The sequence below is a fragment of the Simochromis diagramma genome, unplaced genomic scaffold, assembly GCF_900408965.1.
Source record: "Simochromis diagramma unplaced genomic scaffold, fSimDia1.1 OVJJ01000317.1, whole genome shotgun sequence".
Classification (NCBI taxonomy): domain Eukaryota; kingdom Metazoa; phylum Chordata; class Actinopteri; order Cichliformes; family Cichlidae; genus Simochromis; species Simochromis diagramma.
In genome coordinates this window covers 2,627,365-2,645,434 of record NW_024386994.1, presented here as the reverse complement: position 1 = coordinate 2,645,434, position 18,070 = coordinate 2,627,365, and the positions used below count along the sequence as shown (strand labels likewise).

Sequence of the window (18,070 nt, the reverse complement as noted above, 5' to 3'; positions counted from 1 at the left end):
TCTATTGGTAAAAGACGTTTGACAACATGTAAGAGATGAATGAAGAGAAATAAATACACATATTTTAGGACCCCTTTATTATAAACCCTCCACACATTTTTTTATGTGATATCTTCAACTTGTGCACACAACACTGCTAACAACCAAACAAATGGAGCAGATTACATACAGCCTCGCTTTGAGGAGAGAAAAAGTTACTGCTTGGAGTTTCATACACCAGCTTTACTTTACTTCATCATTATTGTTATGGCAGTATTAACCTAAACGAACTTTGAACTGGGTTTATTCTAGGTTTACTTCAGAAAACTAGTACTAATCTAAATCTACAAACTTCTTCCATTTACCAAAAGACCACCGAACAGCACAAGGCTGATGAAATTGAATAGTTCACCTTCATGTCTGTTAATGTCAGCTTGTTCTTAATGTGGAGCTTTCTCTTATTTTCTAGCTTGAATATTTCCCTGCTCTCTTACTTTTGCTTTCTTGTCTTTCCCGGTTGCTTTCCCTTTCTTTTTCTCACTTACTTTCTCTTTTGCTTTCTTGCTTTTCCATAATGTTAAACGATCAGACACACTGACTATTATTTATATTGTAAAATACTCGGTTAACACATTTGCACTATTTTAACTTCTTTAAGTTTCTTCATGTAATCGCTCTTGAACTTTCTCAACAGAGGTTTGTGTAATTCTTCATCTGTGGTTGGTTATTTCCTGGGGTGCAGATCCCGGGTGGGTAATTTGACAAAAATAATTATGAGTAATTTGGTTTTGTCCCCAGGTGACATTTGAGAATGTTATCCATAGCCTGTCATTAGTTATGTGATGATGGCACAGATGTTTTTGGTGCAAACACACACATCATATCGTTTTCCATTAATGCCCGAGACCTCATGCTGATAGCAGCAATCTGTTAATGTCTTTTAAGCAGATTATGAAGCGAGGAAATCGCTGGATTGTTTGATTTACAGATGCGGCTCTGTCACGCTCTGACCTCATGAGTCACTGGGACCAGTGACACCGTGGACCCTTCATCTGCCGTCGGCCCCACAGTGACCTGGCTTTAAACCTGAGACTGTGGATACAGTTAGTTATAATTTTTAAAAATAACTTTGCCTCTACACCAGCACAGTGGATTTTAAACCAAACAGTCATGATGTGAGTCTGTGCAGACTTTCAGCTTTAATTCAAGAGGTTTGATAATCGCAACCTTTGGAGTTTCCAACTAACTATGCAATCTGGTCAAAATCGTCTGCAAGAGCAACATGAGCCTCTAAGAATAATGAGCTGGGAGAGTTCTGTACCAGCAAAGACTACAAGTGGGTCTTTTCCAAAGGAGAAGGGTTAATCCTATGATTCTCTATATATATTTTAAAATATACCAATAACCTGTTATGACTCCGCTTATCTTTTTCAGGGTCACAGACCTGTCCCAGCAGTTTTAGGGCAACAGGCAGGATACACCCTAGACAGCTCGCCACTCTGTCGCAGAGCAAACACATATACACAGACAACCATTCACATTAGAGTTTCTAATTAACCTAAACCCAATAAGTGCATGTCTTTGGGAGGATCCAGGTAGAACCCACACAAACACAGGGAGAACATGCACACTCCACACAGGCTGATGGTAGAATTGAACTCAGAACCTTCTTACTGTGAGGCAACAGTGCTAACCACCGTGCAACCATGCTGCCCAGATACCATGCTCGGGCGTGCTAAGAGTCGTATGGCCATAAGCTAAAAATGAGGAGCGCTTCACAAATTTGCGTGTCATCCTCGCGTAGGCGCCATGCTAATCTTCTCTGTATTGTTCCAATTTTAGTATATGTGCTACCGAAGTAACACATATACTATATACTGTTGTGGGACATGATCATAATATTATAATGCAAAAAGTTGTTGAATTACTGCATCATGTGTAGTGATGGCTAAAAGAGTGTTTTTTTGAGGTTACATTAGTATTATTTTTATAAACGTGGAGATCTTGAAGGCCTTAAACCGCAGCTGTTCACAATTCTCATTCACCCCGTCAAATCTAAATGAGGATGCGTTCCCAGGTAGTGAAATGAAGGTTGAAATTTCCCACTCCTTGCGAGTGCGATCGATTACACAGGTCTGGAAAAAAAAATTTTTTTTTCAGCCGCATGGGACATTTTTGTTAAATTTCATGTTTTTTAGGGTGCTGAATTCAGTTTTCCTCCATCATGTACAGTTTTTTTGCAAAAAAGGACAACAGCGATGAAAAAAATCTATATTTTGTTACAATTAACTATGTATCATTTTTCTTATAATTAAAGAAAGAAACAAAAAACTATTCCTTCACAATATATTTAACACTTTTTGTCTGTGAAACCTTTTCTTCTTCTCTTTGATGCTCCTCCGAACACGCTTTCGCTTTATTTCTCTTGATTCTCACTCTTAGAAATATTACATTAATATAAGAAATTATTACTAGATATGGTTTTTTGCCTCCAGTATAGGATACCAGATTAAAAAGGGAAATTATACGCTTAAGTAAACTAAAAGCATGAAAACCTGACTTGATGGAATTTAAAAAATATTTTTCCAGGTTTCAGTGATTATAAATCTATAAGGAGCAGTCAAAAAATCCTATGCAGTTTTTTTGGTTGCAGACATGTGTTATTGAATTCAATAACAGAAAAAAGTCAGATGTTTCTGCGGGTATGTGGTCACACTCCCTGATTGTGACTGTGTTCACTGGTCCCCCTTCACATTCACATGTCCACATCCTTCACCGTAGGGTTTAACATGTCCTCACCGGTGTCTCTCTCTTGTAAATAGGCCAGTGTAACCTCGGCCCTCAGGCAGCCTGTTTCGGTGTGTTTGCAGTTTGGAAGTTGTGAATGAGGCCAGGCTGTAACTACCACCGAGCTGAGCAACTGGGGCTGAACGGGGACATGTGTTCACCTGATGCGCACAGTCGTAACTGTGCCATTGGGCCTTTACCCATCCTCTCATCCGAGTTACCTGCCTAAATGCAAAAGGTGTGAATATGTAAGTGTTCATGTACCAAAAACCCACCTTAACCCGCTATCATCCATCCGTGGATTTGACAGAAGAGCTGGATCTCAAAGCGTCCTTACTCACCTGTAGTTGTGTGTGAAACCACGTGACACGTCACTAAATCAGTTCCACAGTGGACATCACTTCACACATTGATGATTTATATTCAAACTCTGTCTGCCTTTTTCTCACCATCATGCCCTGTGTGCGTGTTTCTGTGAAACTTGTCCCCGTGCCAGCGTGCATTAATCTCCATTATTGAATCACGTGTATTAAGAGTTTGCAGGGGGGGGAAAGAAAAGGGAGGACAAATGGGAGAGTTCTCTGCTTTGTTTTCATGCCGCGCACACGTCGTGGGTGCCTCCCCCAACCTTTTGCCCTTGTGCTGTACAGTTTCAGCCGCTCCTTTCGGGCCTCATAATGGCCGCTGTCATAGCTGATTGTGAATCACACGTCATTAAGCTGATAGTTTTCTGCTATGATTGAGTGGCGCACGTGAAGGTAGATGTAAAATTCAAGAGAAATGCACACTGTCGCCTTTCTAAACGTATGTGTAGTTAATCTTTTATGGGGTAATGCATTCTCCATGTGCAACTGTATAGCATGTTTCATTTGGGATCTCTTATTCCGACCTTTAGCCGACTCTTTAGCATAGCCTTCCTCTAGACTAGGATTGGTTAGATCAATTGGCCCACCTCTAGCTCCAATAAAAAAATGGTGTGGATACTTGGGGTTAAGGCTATGTCCACATGTACCCGGGGATTTTGCGTTTTCGGTCACTGAAAACTGAGATTTTTAAAAACTCCTGCCACGGTGGAGATTTTCCAAAACTCAGTTTTTGCATTTACGTGTGGACGAGAAAAACGGAGAAAACGCAGCGTCAAAGGTGTGCGCCTTTTTTGACGTCAGACTGTGCGCCACATTATCGTTTCGGTGAAATGGATTTCTACAATGGCGGACTTAGACAAAATACTGTTATTGTTAACTTTACTCTCTGCAGTGTTTACATGCTTACATATACAACACAATTTCTGTCCCTCCACACATAGGACTCAGTTCTGCTTCTATGTGCTATCTTTGTTTACTCTTTCCCGCCCAGGTTTCTAGACTTCTGATTGGCCAACATTTCTAAACGGTTAGGAATATATCGCCACCTGTTGCTTTAGCATGTTCCTAGCAGCGTTTTCCTTTGTTTTTGCGTTTACGCGTGGACGGGATTTAAAAAAAAAAAAAATGAAAACAGAAAATCTCCGTTTTCAAAAATACCCGTGTACGTGTGGACGTAGCCTAAGTTTTTAATTTTTTTGCTGTTTTGTTTTATCAGTTGTTCTTAACTTATTTACTGTATAGCACATTGGTCCTGTGTTGGCTGTTTTAAAGTGCTTTATAAATAAAGTTGGATTGGAACTTTCTACCATAAGCTTTTTGCTGTCTATTTTTGGGGAAATTCTAGTTTTATTTTGGCATACCCATGTCTACAACAAAAGCTGTCACAGTGCCATATAAGCTACGCTGTAGCATTATGCGCACCTTCTTTGAACCTACATATAATAGCAACAAACAGCAGCTGTGAGAGGTCTATATTCTTGTAGTATGCTGTTTAAAAACCATATGCTCACATGACATTAGTATGAGGTGAGTACCTCTATGAAACAAAATGTAAAAGACCAAAATTTTATCTAGCTTGCTAGCTTGCGCTATGCTAATTTCTACACTGATAGAACAGCTAGCTTTTTGGCAGCGCTGTTTTTCTCATTGTGAACTGGCTCCTCCTGCAATTCGGTCAAAGGAACTGCCAGTTTGATATATTGGAGACCTTACCCATTTAAGAGCTTGACGTAAGCTTTACGAACACGTAAAATCTATGCAAATACTTCAAGTTTTGTTTTGTAGAAACAAGCTAGATTTTGCTGACCTGTATAAACAGATTTGACCAATCTGACCACTGCTTTGAATGGGTCTCTGAAATGATTTCTTTGCCTCCTTAGATGTGGTGCCAACTCTGCCGACAAGAGCTCAAACTGCCATGCTGACCTCCTGAAATGTACAAAAGCAGCTGCGATACAGCTTCAACTTCCTGCTGTTGCCTCCTTGTGACATTTAAATGAACCAGAATTCCCGTTTCTTCCTTTTCTTGTCAAGAAACATCAGGACCAGCGCTGATGTCAACTTTATTGTTTTCACAATGCGTTTTTGTATGTATGTACTGTATGTTTGGTGTGTGCATATACATTACACAACAACTTCAGACCCAAATAATTTTGAATTTTGTGTCATGTTTTTGCAGCATCCTCGGTGAGTAATGACCTTTAGCCACAGACCAACCTTTATCTCGGGTCAGGTCTGCTAGTTTTCTCAGCAACTACTGTTACACATCTCAGCTGCAGCTCTGATTTAATGATGTGAAATACCAGCAGGTCACATTTTTCACCAGCGTACGTGTGTCTGTGTTAAGCCAATCTCCATCAAATATAGGGTGAGAATGCCTTATACAAATGAGGCCCTGTAAGTTTGGCTCCGAGCAGAAGCAGAGATGCCAAAATGATTTTTGCGCCCATCGATTTTTGACAGGGTAGTCGATGCTGTTGACTTTGTGGCTTGGCCAGAGAATGTAAAACCTCCTGCCTCAAGTTTTCTTATCTACAGGCTCAGGAGAGAGGAAGCGGAAGAAGGAGCGGGGGTAAAAACCAGCGTGTCTTTCTCATGCAGAGTGTTTGCCCTGCTGTTCATGACTTAAGCACTTTTTCTGTTTAGTTTGTCATCAAGTTCACTTGCAGAATTAATCTCTCACATAGCAGTTCCTTCATCTTATTATATAAGCATCCTCCTCAGTTGTCTCTGTCTGTAGACTGCTCGACGACTCTTGCAGGAGGCACTTGATGACATCACTGTTGATTGTAATGCTGCCAGTGATGCCCATCATTGGACACAATTACTTTTATCGATCATCTCTACCTTCTCTCCTCTCCTTTGCTCGCCTCCTTTCAACTTTGCAGACACTGCTGTTGGCGTCAGATCCATGTGTGTGTGAGTGTGTGTGTGCGCACAGCAGGAAATGTCTAACTCATATCCAGAGAAATCTTCTTTAAAACTTGGATAACATCTTTAGCAGCAGACCAGCTTTGACTTAATCTCCAGCGAGCTTTACACATCAGATATAATTGTTGTCCTCTTTTACTTGCAGCTACATGACTAACAAATGTGCTGCTAACAGATGGGACATAGTGTATGGCACAGACGTGGGAGTTTTATCAATGTCCCATAAGAGGCGATTTGTTCGGCTGAGAAAAGGAAACAGACAAAAGACCTGGAGGTGAGGGAGAAAAGTTTCACCAGTCAGTCATAACCAACTGTAAAATAATATTGATTTTATACAGCCACGTGTTTCAGATTTGCACCATGACAAACAAGAAGAAAGAAATAATTTTTTGTTTCGTTTTTATTATTTAGACAATTTGCAATGTCTGTTGCCAAGCTTTAGATAGAATGTATCGCAAATTACATCATTATCTCAGAGTTCTGACTAAATCTTACAAAATCTGAACTTTTTTAAAATCTCCTTTTGATTGATAGCTGTGACAATTTGCAAGTAACAGAGTCACAGATTCGGTTTCCATTTGCACTCCCGCGGGCGGCAGTCACTTTCTGGCATACAATAACTTTTTGGCACAACACCTGTAGCTAAGGGGGCAAAACAGTCGCATGAATGCTGCTGTTTGACTGGGGAAGAATAGTCATGGTAAGCCAATCACACGACCACTTCAACATGACAAAGCAACAAGGTGATAGATACCAGTTTTGAAATTGTGTCGATAGGCCACGTAAAACCAGAGTCATGATAAACAATATACACGCGTGTTTTTTTCCTGAATAGTTTTGTCATGTTTACTGTCTAAGGACAGCGCTAGCAAGCACTCTCTGCTTATGAGCAAAAAAAAAAAACAAACAAAAAAAACAAAAAACCCCCACCCTTTTGTGTTGGTGGAAAAATGCACCACGTCGACCAATCAGAAAATGATATGGCAACATGACATTTGGCTGTTTAGGAAGAGGGGGAAGTTTTAGGAGTGACTGTGAGAGAGAGAGAGAAAGTTTTGAGATGTGAGAGATTCGTGACGTTTAGCGTGTTTGGAGCGTGTAATTAATGTGTTGTAGATAGTTTTGTGTTGTGTGTCAGAACAATGAGGCGACTGCTGACTACGGGTAGAAAACAAGAGCAGTGATACACCTGCTGCTGTCAGGCCTGCAGGTATCAGGCTGTGATGTTCTCCTTTATAGTGGACAGAAATTTTTGGAGTGGCACAAATAATTTGTGTTGCATCTTATTGAATGCAGAACAGCTGATTGTTATGTAAATAGTTTGAAATGGTTATTTAAAAAAAGGGGTAAAAGGTAAATGGATACAAATATCTTTGTTGTTTGCAAAACTTGTGCGTATGATTTTAAAATTGACCATTTAAATTTGCATTTAAAGTCATGAAACCTGATTAAATAAACATGTTTGTGGTTGTTACAGTAAAAAATATCACTTTTTCTACTCAGATTTTATGTTTTTTTGTCTGATTTTAGATCAATTGTGTAAATACAGTATGTCAAAATGAAAACATAACTGTAAATTCAGACACGTGAGGTTGTGCTGAAAAGGATGATGCCAAACAAGGCAAAGTAAATAGTTTTTAAAGGTGAAATGTGGAGGGAAAATCAAAAGTAGAGAGAGTTAAACGTTTTTTTTTAAAAGTAACGCAATAGTTACTTTTCAAGTAATTAATTACTTTTAGAATCTCGTAACTCAGTTACTAACTCAGTTACTTTTTTGAAGAAGTAACTAGTAACTATAATTAATTACTTTTTCAAAGTAACTTGCCCAACACTGGTTAGTCTGTTGTGACTAACTACACAAATTAGGAGTTTGTTATTTTTGCAGTATGGCCTCACCTGATAGGCAGACCACCTGCAACCAGCCCCGTCAACCTGCTCTCTCTTCTTCCCCTCTACATCCCTCATTAGCCTTTCGTCAGTACAGAATTATGCTGTCGTTTTATTATCCTCCTGAGGCGCCTGGTGCTGACGCAGCACTCAGGAGTTGTCTTGTGCCGTCTGCGTTTTTTCTTTTCCAACCCCTTTTTGCTTCCGCAGCCCAGGAGAAAAGGAAACGAGGGAGGAAGGAGCAGGAGGAGAGGGAGGCGATAGGATGGCTACCATCCTAGATGGCGGCACGGAGAAAGAGCAACGGCAAGGCTAGCAAAGACACGTGTGATGGAGAGGCAAACCATACACATTAAACTTTACAGCAAGAAAATGACGAGACAGATGAGAGACTGACATGTTACGCATCTACCAGAGATTACTGGTCCCAGCTCCGGCTCACAATTTGGGATCTAAAATAACTCGTTCTGCCTTGGCTCACTAATCTCTCCCTCTCTTTCTTCTCTTTTCCTTTTCCATCTTTTCCTCCGTCTACTATGAACGTACAGTTCAAAGACCCCTCCTGCTCCTCCCTTCCCGTTCCCACATTAATTAAATCTGTATGTAATTACTATCGTCAAGAAGGGAATCTGAGACGAGCAAAGAAAATTGGTCACGGCCTCGGTATCTTTGAAGTGAAATTACTTGAGCAAAATTTACTACCCGAACATAAAGATGCTTCATCGGGATCGACACGCAGAGGAAGGTGGAGGCTTAAAATCTTAATGTCCAAAATGTGACGCTGGGAACGAGCTTTCACTTGTTGCAACCTCAACGTGACATCTGACCCCACTATGAGGATACAGGAGGGGCAACAGGGAGACTGAGAGGGGTGAGAGGACAGAGCCTTCAATAAAGATTGTGCAATGATTTGTTGCTGTATCTCGCCTGCTTGTCCTCATTTCCTGACCTCAGAGCAAATGTTTCCCCGTAGCATCTTTAATAGTTTATTTATGAAAAGAGACTAATTATTCATAGCTGCTACAGGCGCTGGAAGACAACTATGTGAAGCTGTGACTTTGTAGGAGAGCAGCGAGTTAAACCAATAGTACAGATTACATGTTGAGTTTGTGGTGTGACACGCTGAAAGCAAATTAGAAATACTGAAAGCAGTTTTCATGTGTACCTTCTCAGCTGAATATAGACAGTAATAATCAGGGCAGTCTGTAGACTCTCATGTTAAAATCCCCAACTTTACAGGAGAAATAGACACACTCAGCTGGGCCATCAACAGTTTGAGTATCTGTAGCTAATTTCCTGTGTTTGGGACAACTGGTGGTGAATTTTGAAAGTCTGAGGCCTTAGACCAGGGGTGTCGAACTCCAGGCCTTGATCTCACCCTGGATCAACACACCTGAATCAAATGATTAGTTCATTACCAGGCCTGTTGAGAACTTCAGGACATGTTGAGGAGGTAATTTAGACATTTAAATCAGCTGTGTTGGATCAAGGACACATCTAAAACCTGCAGGACACTGGCCCTCGAGGCCTGGAGTTCAACACCTGTGCCTTAGACTAACAGGTCCAGATCGCCTTGATCGATGATCCCCTGGCAACCACAAGGATAAAAGGTATATTCTCTCAACCGGTTGGCAAATGGCTCGTAGCTGTCGCTAGGTGAAATCAATTCCAAAGATTGCTTTGGTTGCTAGCAGATTGCTGCAGTTGTCCGTAATTTTACTGGTAAGATGCTGACTTGTCTGTAAACATATGCTAACTAATCACAGTCCCTAGCACAGTCAGCTTCACTTAGTTGTGCAGGTAACCTCTTTCAACCACTCAAGGAATTCACATTTTTTCCCAAAAGGTGGGTTGTTTTCAGGGGGTCAGTGATGGTGAACACACTTAGAAATCTACCTGTTACCAGTGCTAATTTCTTATCTGTTGTTTAAAATAGATTACACCGAGTGGGATTGTCATACTGATGGTAAAATCGATGTATTTTGGTAGCCTTGTAAAAACAATGTTTTTTTTAAATGACAGAGATTGCATTTGCATTGCTTAAACAATTTTTTGTCCCAAAGGGTTTTTAATCATATTTACAGATAAATGGTAAATGGCCTGTATTTGTATAGCGCTTTACTTAGTCCCTAAGGACCCCAGAGTGCTTTACACTACATTCAGTCATTCACACACTGGTGATGGCAAGCTACATTATAGCCACAGCTGCCCTGGGGCGCACTGACAGAGGCGAGGCTGCTGGACACTCTGACCACCACCAGTAGGCAACGGGTGAAGTGTCTTGCCCAAGGACACAACGACCGAGACTGTCGGAGCCAGGGCTCGAACCGGCAACCTTCCAATTACAAGATGAACTGCCAACTCTTGAGGCACGATCAGCTAGGACACTTGCTTAGAAAAAAAAGACCTACAGTATAATAAAAATATAGCACCCAGCAACTTTGTGATCCGAGGCAAGCTAGGTAGCCAGTGCTAATTACACAAAGCAAACGTTTTCCAGCTCTACCCTCACGTTCACATATTGCCACATCCTTTATTGCAGCGGTCCCCAACCTTTTTTGTGCCGGAGACCAATTTATGTCCGACAATATTTTCACGGACAGGCCTTTAAGGTGTTGTGGATAAATACAACTAAATAAAACCAGTACCAAAAAAAAAAAGATTTATTCATAACACGGGAAAAAACCCAGGGAAACTGAGTTAACAATAAACACGATAAAAAAATGATGAGAAACACCCTGAAAACCATAAACCTGAGCCTCAACTCTCATGGCCCGAAACCAAACGACTCACGGACTGGTACCAGTCCATGGCCCGGGGATTGGGGACCACTGCTTTATTGCCCACCACCACCAAACCTACCTGATTTCACTGGGTGATGTCACGGTGGCTTCATCCATCTTTCAAATAAAGTCTATGATTTTCACAGTTGCAATGTTGCATAATGTTCTAATGCTGTTTGTAAAGCAAATGTTATATCACTAAATTCCAAGTGTTTACATGTCTTTGTTCCCTGGTCGCTCGCCAGTCTCAAGTTCACAAAAGTGCTTCAACCTTATTCCAGACTAATAACATGTGAGATGTCAATCATCCTCTTTCCCTCCAGGCTAACCTGCTGCCATCATCGACTCTTCATTCTGTGATTATTCACCATCCCTCCTACATGAACCGCTCAGGCCAGGGGACGGCAGAACACATGAATAATTCTAGCAGAGCTGTATTTATTCTTGCATTTAGTTTAATAGGACTGAGACTAATATGAGTGTGTATGTGTTTGTGCATGTGAGCCTCTCTTTCACCCATCAATTTGTCCTCCGTCAATTGTATTCTCTACACAGAGATGAAGCTTGTTGGCATGAATAGAAATGTCCCTCTCATCGTGAATATCCATGGTCCATGATGCAACATTGTGTATGTGTTGTTCCAGCTTTTATTGACACTGATGACAGGGAAAATAAGTAAAGTAATGAACAGAAGAAGAAACCTCTGTATGTGTGTCTGCACGCACGCATGTGTGTGTCTATGTGTTAGCCTTTAAATGTGTGCTTTTACAAAACTGTACTTTTCCCTAAAATCTACATGTGTACTGTATTTCTGTGAGTGTATGTGCATATATTTACATACACTAAGCACACAGATTCATACACACACACACACACACACACACACACACACACACACACACACACACACACACATATATATGTATACATATATATGCAGAGCTTATGATTGGGCTCAAAGGTGCTATTTCAGATATGACTTAAAAAGGCAGGTAATCCATTTTTGCACACACTTTTTCCTCTGGGTGTGTGTTTGGGGAAACGATGGGAGGCTGTAGTGACGGGAAAAAAGAGGTGAAAACAGGCTGATTGGAAGAACGGTGAATACTCCAGGGAGAGATAATGGAAACAGATGAAAGGAGCAGAAAAATATGGAGGTATGATATAGAGTAATAATCTCAGCCTTATATTACCTTTCATGTACGGGCAGTGGTGCGAACTTACATTATACAAACAGCACAAGAGCAGCAGCCAGAGAGCTGGTGCATGTGTGTATGTGTATTCATACTATGTGTGTGCATGTTTTTTGTGGGTAATTCATCATTTGCTCTACTTACAAATCAAAGCAATTTTACAAGTAAACATACAGAGAGATTACAGCCCACAAAAGCACCACAACAGAACTGTTGTAGTAACTCACTCTGTGGCTCGCACACACACACACACACACATTGTTACAGCAGACCTCCGGCACCCAAAGTGCAGAATGCTGTTTACACTCACTGCTGTGTATGTTGTTGGGATTTAATACTGACAAGAAACATGCGACAGCTACAAAAAACAAAACAAAAACATATCAGATTGTTTTGTAGAGTGTGTAGGAAGGCAGAGCTGTAGTGTTCAAAAAGTGGGTTTTATTTTAAACCATAAAATATGACAAAATTATTACCTAAAAGCGATGATAATAAAAGAGATCAACTAAAAGACTGCTACATGAAAATACTGCTTAATTCATTTCATTTTTATAACAGTTGCCCCAGGGCGCTTTACATTGTAAGGCAAAGACCCTGCAATGTTACAGTCAGACGACCCCCTACAAGCCAGCACTTGGCGAGAGTAGGAAGGAAAAACTCCCTTTTAACAGGAAGAAGCTGTATGCTAGTGGAGCAAACCATTATAAACACAAAAGGGTGTTTATATGGAGTTAAACCTCTGCAAAAATAAACATCGACGTTGCTCCCGGCTGGAAAAATGAAGCCCATGAGGAGGTGCCTAAAAATGCATTCCATGTGAAAGCCATATGATGATGATAGCTGCGTTTGTTAAAAGATTTCTGCTTCTACAAAAGTCTCTTTTACACATTTAATAAAAATACTGTTAATTCTCACGTAGTTTCAACAGAATTTTGTCTGCCACCCATTGTTTCTGGACTTTAGTAATCAAAATTAATGTTAGCAAAATGGCCACCACCATCTTGGAGCCAAAAAATATCATGTTATTGATTTATTGGGTAACAACTTTGATTAGCAGCCGACATTAATAAATTATACAGGCACAAAAAATGACACACGATACCTGCTAATTCCTGCTAAGTAACACACTAATCAAACACTACAATTTCGCTTACCAAAGCTGGAGCACATCGTTCTTAGATGGACTGTACCTCACAGAAAACCAAATTTTTTGTTAGATATTTCCATTGAAATGCTATAAAATGAACCAACAGCACAACCTTGATCGAGAGGTTGAGTTCAGCAGCTTGACATGGCAGAGTAAACATGCTTTTTAATGTAAAGTTGGGCAATTTTAAGAAGTCTGACCCAGTTCAAGTCTTGCCTTTTGTGCATCGGTGGTATGCTAGCTTTATTTTTCAGCCCTGGGTGCTACGTTGCATGCTAGCTGTTATCTATTGGCTAGCCTTGGAACCAAACACAGTTAAGACAAACCTCTATGCTATGTCAGGAATTTAGGACGGTCGGGATATAATAATGTAACTACGGTTACACCTTTCTGCATTTTCTTGTAACTTTAAAGCATTTTCTCAGATTTCCTTGTATCATAAGGACAACATTTGTTAGGTCTGATTCACTAGTTTGAAATAATCTTTGTGCACAGAGATGATTAATCTGAGGAAAGAAGCTAAGCTGATTTAAATCCTCTTGAAATTTGGAAATTTTCTGCATACAGCTAGCATGCTAATACGTAGCTTCCAATGTGATTAATGGCTACATATTCCTGATCCCCGTTGGCAACACATTTGTAAAATGATATCATAGGCACACATTTATTCTATGACTCAGTTTTTTAATATTTTTTTCCACAGTAAAATTTGAGCACACATGTACCGTGAGAGCAACGGGACTCTGGCTCATGTCGAGTCTCTGGTGCTGAGTATCTAGTGATGTGTACAGTAACAGCCAGCAGCAGCGAGGTGACATGAGGTGGCTGTCATTCAGCTCTATCTGCATATATAACATGTGCTCCTTTGTCTCAGCCACTTACTCCTCTTGTCCATCAACGTCTACATGTGACAGAGCCGAGCTACGGCTCAGTGCTTCATAGACGGAGACAGAAAGGGGGGGGGGGGGGGGTGCAGGAGCGAGAGAGACCACAGGAAGGACAGTGAGGGAGACGAGAAGAGAAGCAAGTGCTGCGCTGAACACAGACAGCAATTCACGTCTTTCACACTGTAGGATGAGTCATCGCACTCGGCACTGCGCTGTGAACGAAACAGAATGGGGAGAGACACCTGCAGAGAGGGGCTGTAGAGTGTGACAGAGGGCTAGAAAGCATCATACAGTCACATAGAGGAAAAAACAAACAAGCAAACAAGCAAAAAAAAAACCAACAACCCTAGTGTCTGCCGAATCTCCTGCTGCAAATAGGAGGAAAAAGGATGAGTGACAGACAGGAGGGGGGACAGAGTGTTTGAATAGAAACCGCACTGAGTTATAGAGAGAAATTGAATGATGATGCATTTGTGCAAAGTAAAATATAATATATAAAACAAAAAAATATATCAAAGTGATTGCTATTAAGTGAAAGGTTCCAAAGTTGTACGTATGAGATGCTGAATGTTTGTAATGTTGAAGAAAAACTACACAGAATTGGTGAAATGGCTCCTGTTTTTATGGATAAGTCGTCATCTTAGAAAGATGCTCCGGATCCTGAAGAACGTAGCTCACTCTCTGGGCAGTATTTACTTGTTATATTTTGTGTATGTTCTTCAAATGTACTTTAAGAACTTTCTATGGTTGTTTGCGGAGGTGTGATCTCTGGTTCTGCTGCAGGACAGGAGTCATGCAGCAAGCTCCAGGGACAGTACTGGACATGCTGGCAGAGCATGCAGACTGGAGGAGCCAGGGATTGAACCACTAACCTTCTGATCAGTAGGTGACCTGCGCTACCTCCTGAGCTACAGCCACACCTGTAGCCTGCTGTAGTCCATCCCAGTGTTACAGTAGCAATAAAAATTTGCTTACGAGAGCGTTCCATCTGCGAGTGGTGACTGGAGTTTACAGCTGTCATCGAAGTGCATTTTCCAAACATTATATTCACTTTAAAACGCTTTACGTTGAACCCTAAATGTAGTCTATACATGTATTAGTGCTACACAATGAGGTTGCCCATTGGTTTCTCATTTTTAGCATTGTGTCAGTCGACATTTTAAAGGGAGAAATTAATTCTAGAGGCCAGAGATCAACATGCTTTTTGAGCCTCCATCAGTTGGCCATTCAAAGAACTGCACTTCCATTGCAATCGCAATTTATCAGCCTCAGGTCGATAAAGTAGAGGCACCTGGTGATCCGGGTTACCCTTCACAACTATAAATACTTTATATCATTCCTTAAGCAGTTGTAGGTGCAAAACATTTCTTCTGCTTTCTTCTCATTGATTGCCCAGTGATAAATCGGCCCTGGTAAACAGTCCATTTGAGCAGACACTCTGGGATGGAAGATCTAGCAGAGGACACTATGTTGTTAGGAGCAGAGTGTTATGGATCCCTGCCTTGTGTTTTTCTTGCAAACCTTCCCCCTTTGATTTGAGTTGCCAAAACCTTTTCCAGCCAGCTGGGAACAAAAATATCTTCAATTACAGGCTTTCAAAAGCAAGGTTGATAGCAGAGGACACGTTTGGGTGTGGAGGAAGAGTTGATCCACGTCATTATTCAACAGTACACTCAAATGTATTCAGTAGGTGTATGGGAACAAATCAAGGGGCCAGGGTGGAGGGTGTGGCAGGAGATGGGTTAGTGTCGCTAAACAAGGTCATAGGAGAAGCTGAGCTGGAGGAAGATGCAGAAGTGAGAACACATGAGTCATCTTCAGACTCATCTATCTGAAGGATTCTCGCACTGTCCTCTCACAAAGTTATGCAGTTCAGCTCATTATGGAGGAACGAGATGAAAGCTGACTTCTGGGATGGCAGTTGTGTTGTGTCCATCACTTCTGACCTACAATTTTTGTACTGGAGAAAAAGAAAGAAAAACAGGTTAAAAACATTTTAATCTTTGGTAACCATTGCTTTATGACAGGAACCAAAAGGTAGCTGTAGGAAACAAAGCCGTAAGTATGTTGATGTCACAACAGCCTCCTTTGTTGGCACTGTTGTTCAATTATAGCACCTTGACGAAAGTTTAACTTGATAGTTGTGCACTTCCTGTTGCCAGTGGTTATTTCCTGTCATCAGCACATGCAGTCACTGAATGCCACTGACTTTTTTCATCTCAGCTAGTTGGTTTCTATGAAGATTAGTCTGGATTAAAAAGTCTTTTATCAAGACTTGTCATAGAGAACTGCTGCATCTCCCTAAATGGCTGAATAGGAGATTCCTACAGCATGCATGCGACTGTGGATACTCATACATTCAAGTCTTTAGTTGGTATTGATTAAAGTATATGCTGTTGTTTTCCTTATCTCGAGGCATTTAAATGTAGGACATGAACCAGTTTTAATTACAGGGCAATAAGTTGGTCAATCAAATCAATTATTTGAACCAATCGCCTGTATTGTCATTTGTCATGGTTCACTAGCTCCTATTGAGTGGAAAAGGGAACCCTGTCAAAGAATAACACGAGTTAATGGGAAAACCTCAAAGGAAAGTCAAAAATCTTGTGGCGCTACGAAAAGCAGATCAAAGCAGAGGCATCAATATCAAATTGCGAATGGAAGCATCAGTTGAAGCGGATAACGACAAAACCACAAACGAAGGAGAGCAGATCGATAAATGGAATTGGAATCTTTTGCTGAGCCAGTGGTTGGGTCAACGACTTGAAGCTGGATGGAGATCTATAGATGTGGTTCCTTTGAGTTACACTGATAAGAGAACGGAGCTAAAGATGAGGGCTCCATCGGGGTCCACCCACTCAGTGTTTTCTGCTAACTCTTCTGTTGTTGTGTTGGGCTCATATCTCATGTATGATGCATACTGCAAGGCATATTCTTTTAGCACCATGCTCTAAATATTAGATTTAAGATTTCTACAGCTTGCAGTGATCCCAAAAGGAGTCACAGCTTTTTACTCATATTTGCATTCAGAAGTCAAATAGAATCAAACTTTAATAAATGATAAGGTAGCATTAAGGTCAAATACTCCGGGAGCCTGGAGCCAATAAATGCGCTCAACATACATTTAATTTTGATTAAGCCCCTTTAATGAGAAGTAATTACCGCAGTCACTATACACAAGGTCTATGGCTTATGGGCAGCTTGACCTGCTAGTCCTTTTAATAATGTATTTAAGTGTAATGGGGTGAAAAACATTAGATGATGACACAACAACTGTGTAGTCTGAACAAATTGCTTTTGGTATGACAATCAGCCAATGAAGATAAAAGGTGTCATTGAAAAGTTCTGACACAGCTCAGTCTGGCCCTGTGGTCCAGTTCCTCTGTGGAGTTTGCATGTTGTGACTGTGGCTGCTTGGGTTCTCTCTGAATACTAACTCACAATTCTGAGTCAGGTGTGAATGTGAATGTCATGTTGTGTGTCTCTCTGTGTAAGCTCTGTGTTATGCTGGCGACCTGCCCAGGGTGTACCCTGCTTCTCGACCAATGACAGCTGGGATAGATTCCAGTTCTCATCACCGGAAGTGATCATGGATGCAAAATGTGGATCAGTCTAAAATAGAACTTTGATGATTGCTCTTTGTGCAAGTTTGAGCTCCAACTGGTGAGAACAAACAAAGAGCAGTCTGGAGCTATACAAGACATGCCCAAGAAGACCTTGAAGGTGGGATCGGACAAATTTGAATGAGAAAAGGTTTTTGATTTTTTTTTTAACACACCACACATGACACATATTGTAACTAGCAGTTCTTTTGGCTCCCAAACCAAGCAAGTCCCCATAGACTTCCATGTTAGAAAGTATTACTTACATTTATTTAGGCTGTAGAAACAATATAAACGAAAGGCAGAAGTGAACAAAGACGAAGTTAACCACAAACAAAACTGGGAAAAAATAACCTAAACAATGAGCACTGAACACTGAAACACTGAAACCTGGACATGGAAAGACCTGGAACATGAAACACAAGGAATAGACGATCTGACGGGGAACAAAGGGAAACTCACACAATATAAAAAGCACAAAGGTGATTAGGGAGAGAGGAAACTCATGT

General features: G+C 40.9%; 1 non-coding gene across 1 annotated transcript; it reads right to left on the bottom strand.

The window, feature by feature from the left end:
* Nucleotides 1–1,738: 1,738 nt before the first annotated feature.
* LOC120739194 lies at nt 1,739–1,844 on the bottom strand. Its single transcript, XR_005697135.1, has one exon. It is a non-coding gene; the product is annotated as a U6 spliceosomal RNA (small nuclear RNA).
* Between the last annotated feature and the right edge of the window lie 16,226 nt (nt 1,845–18,070).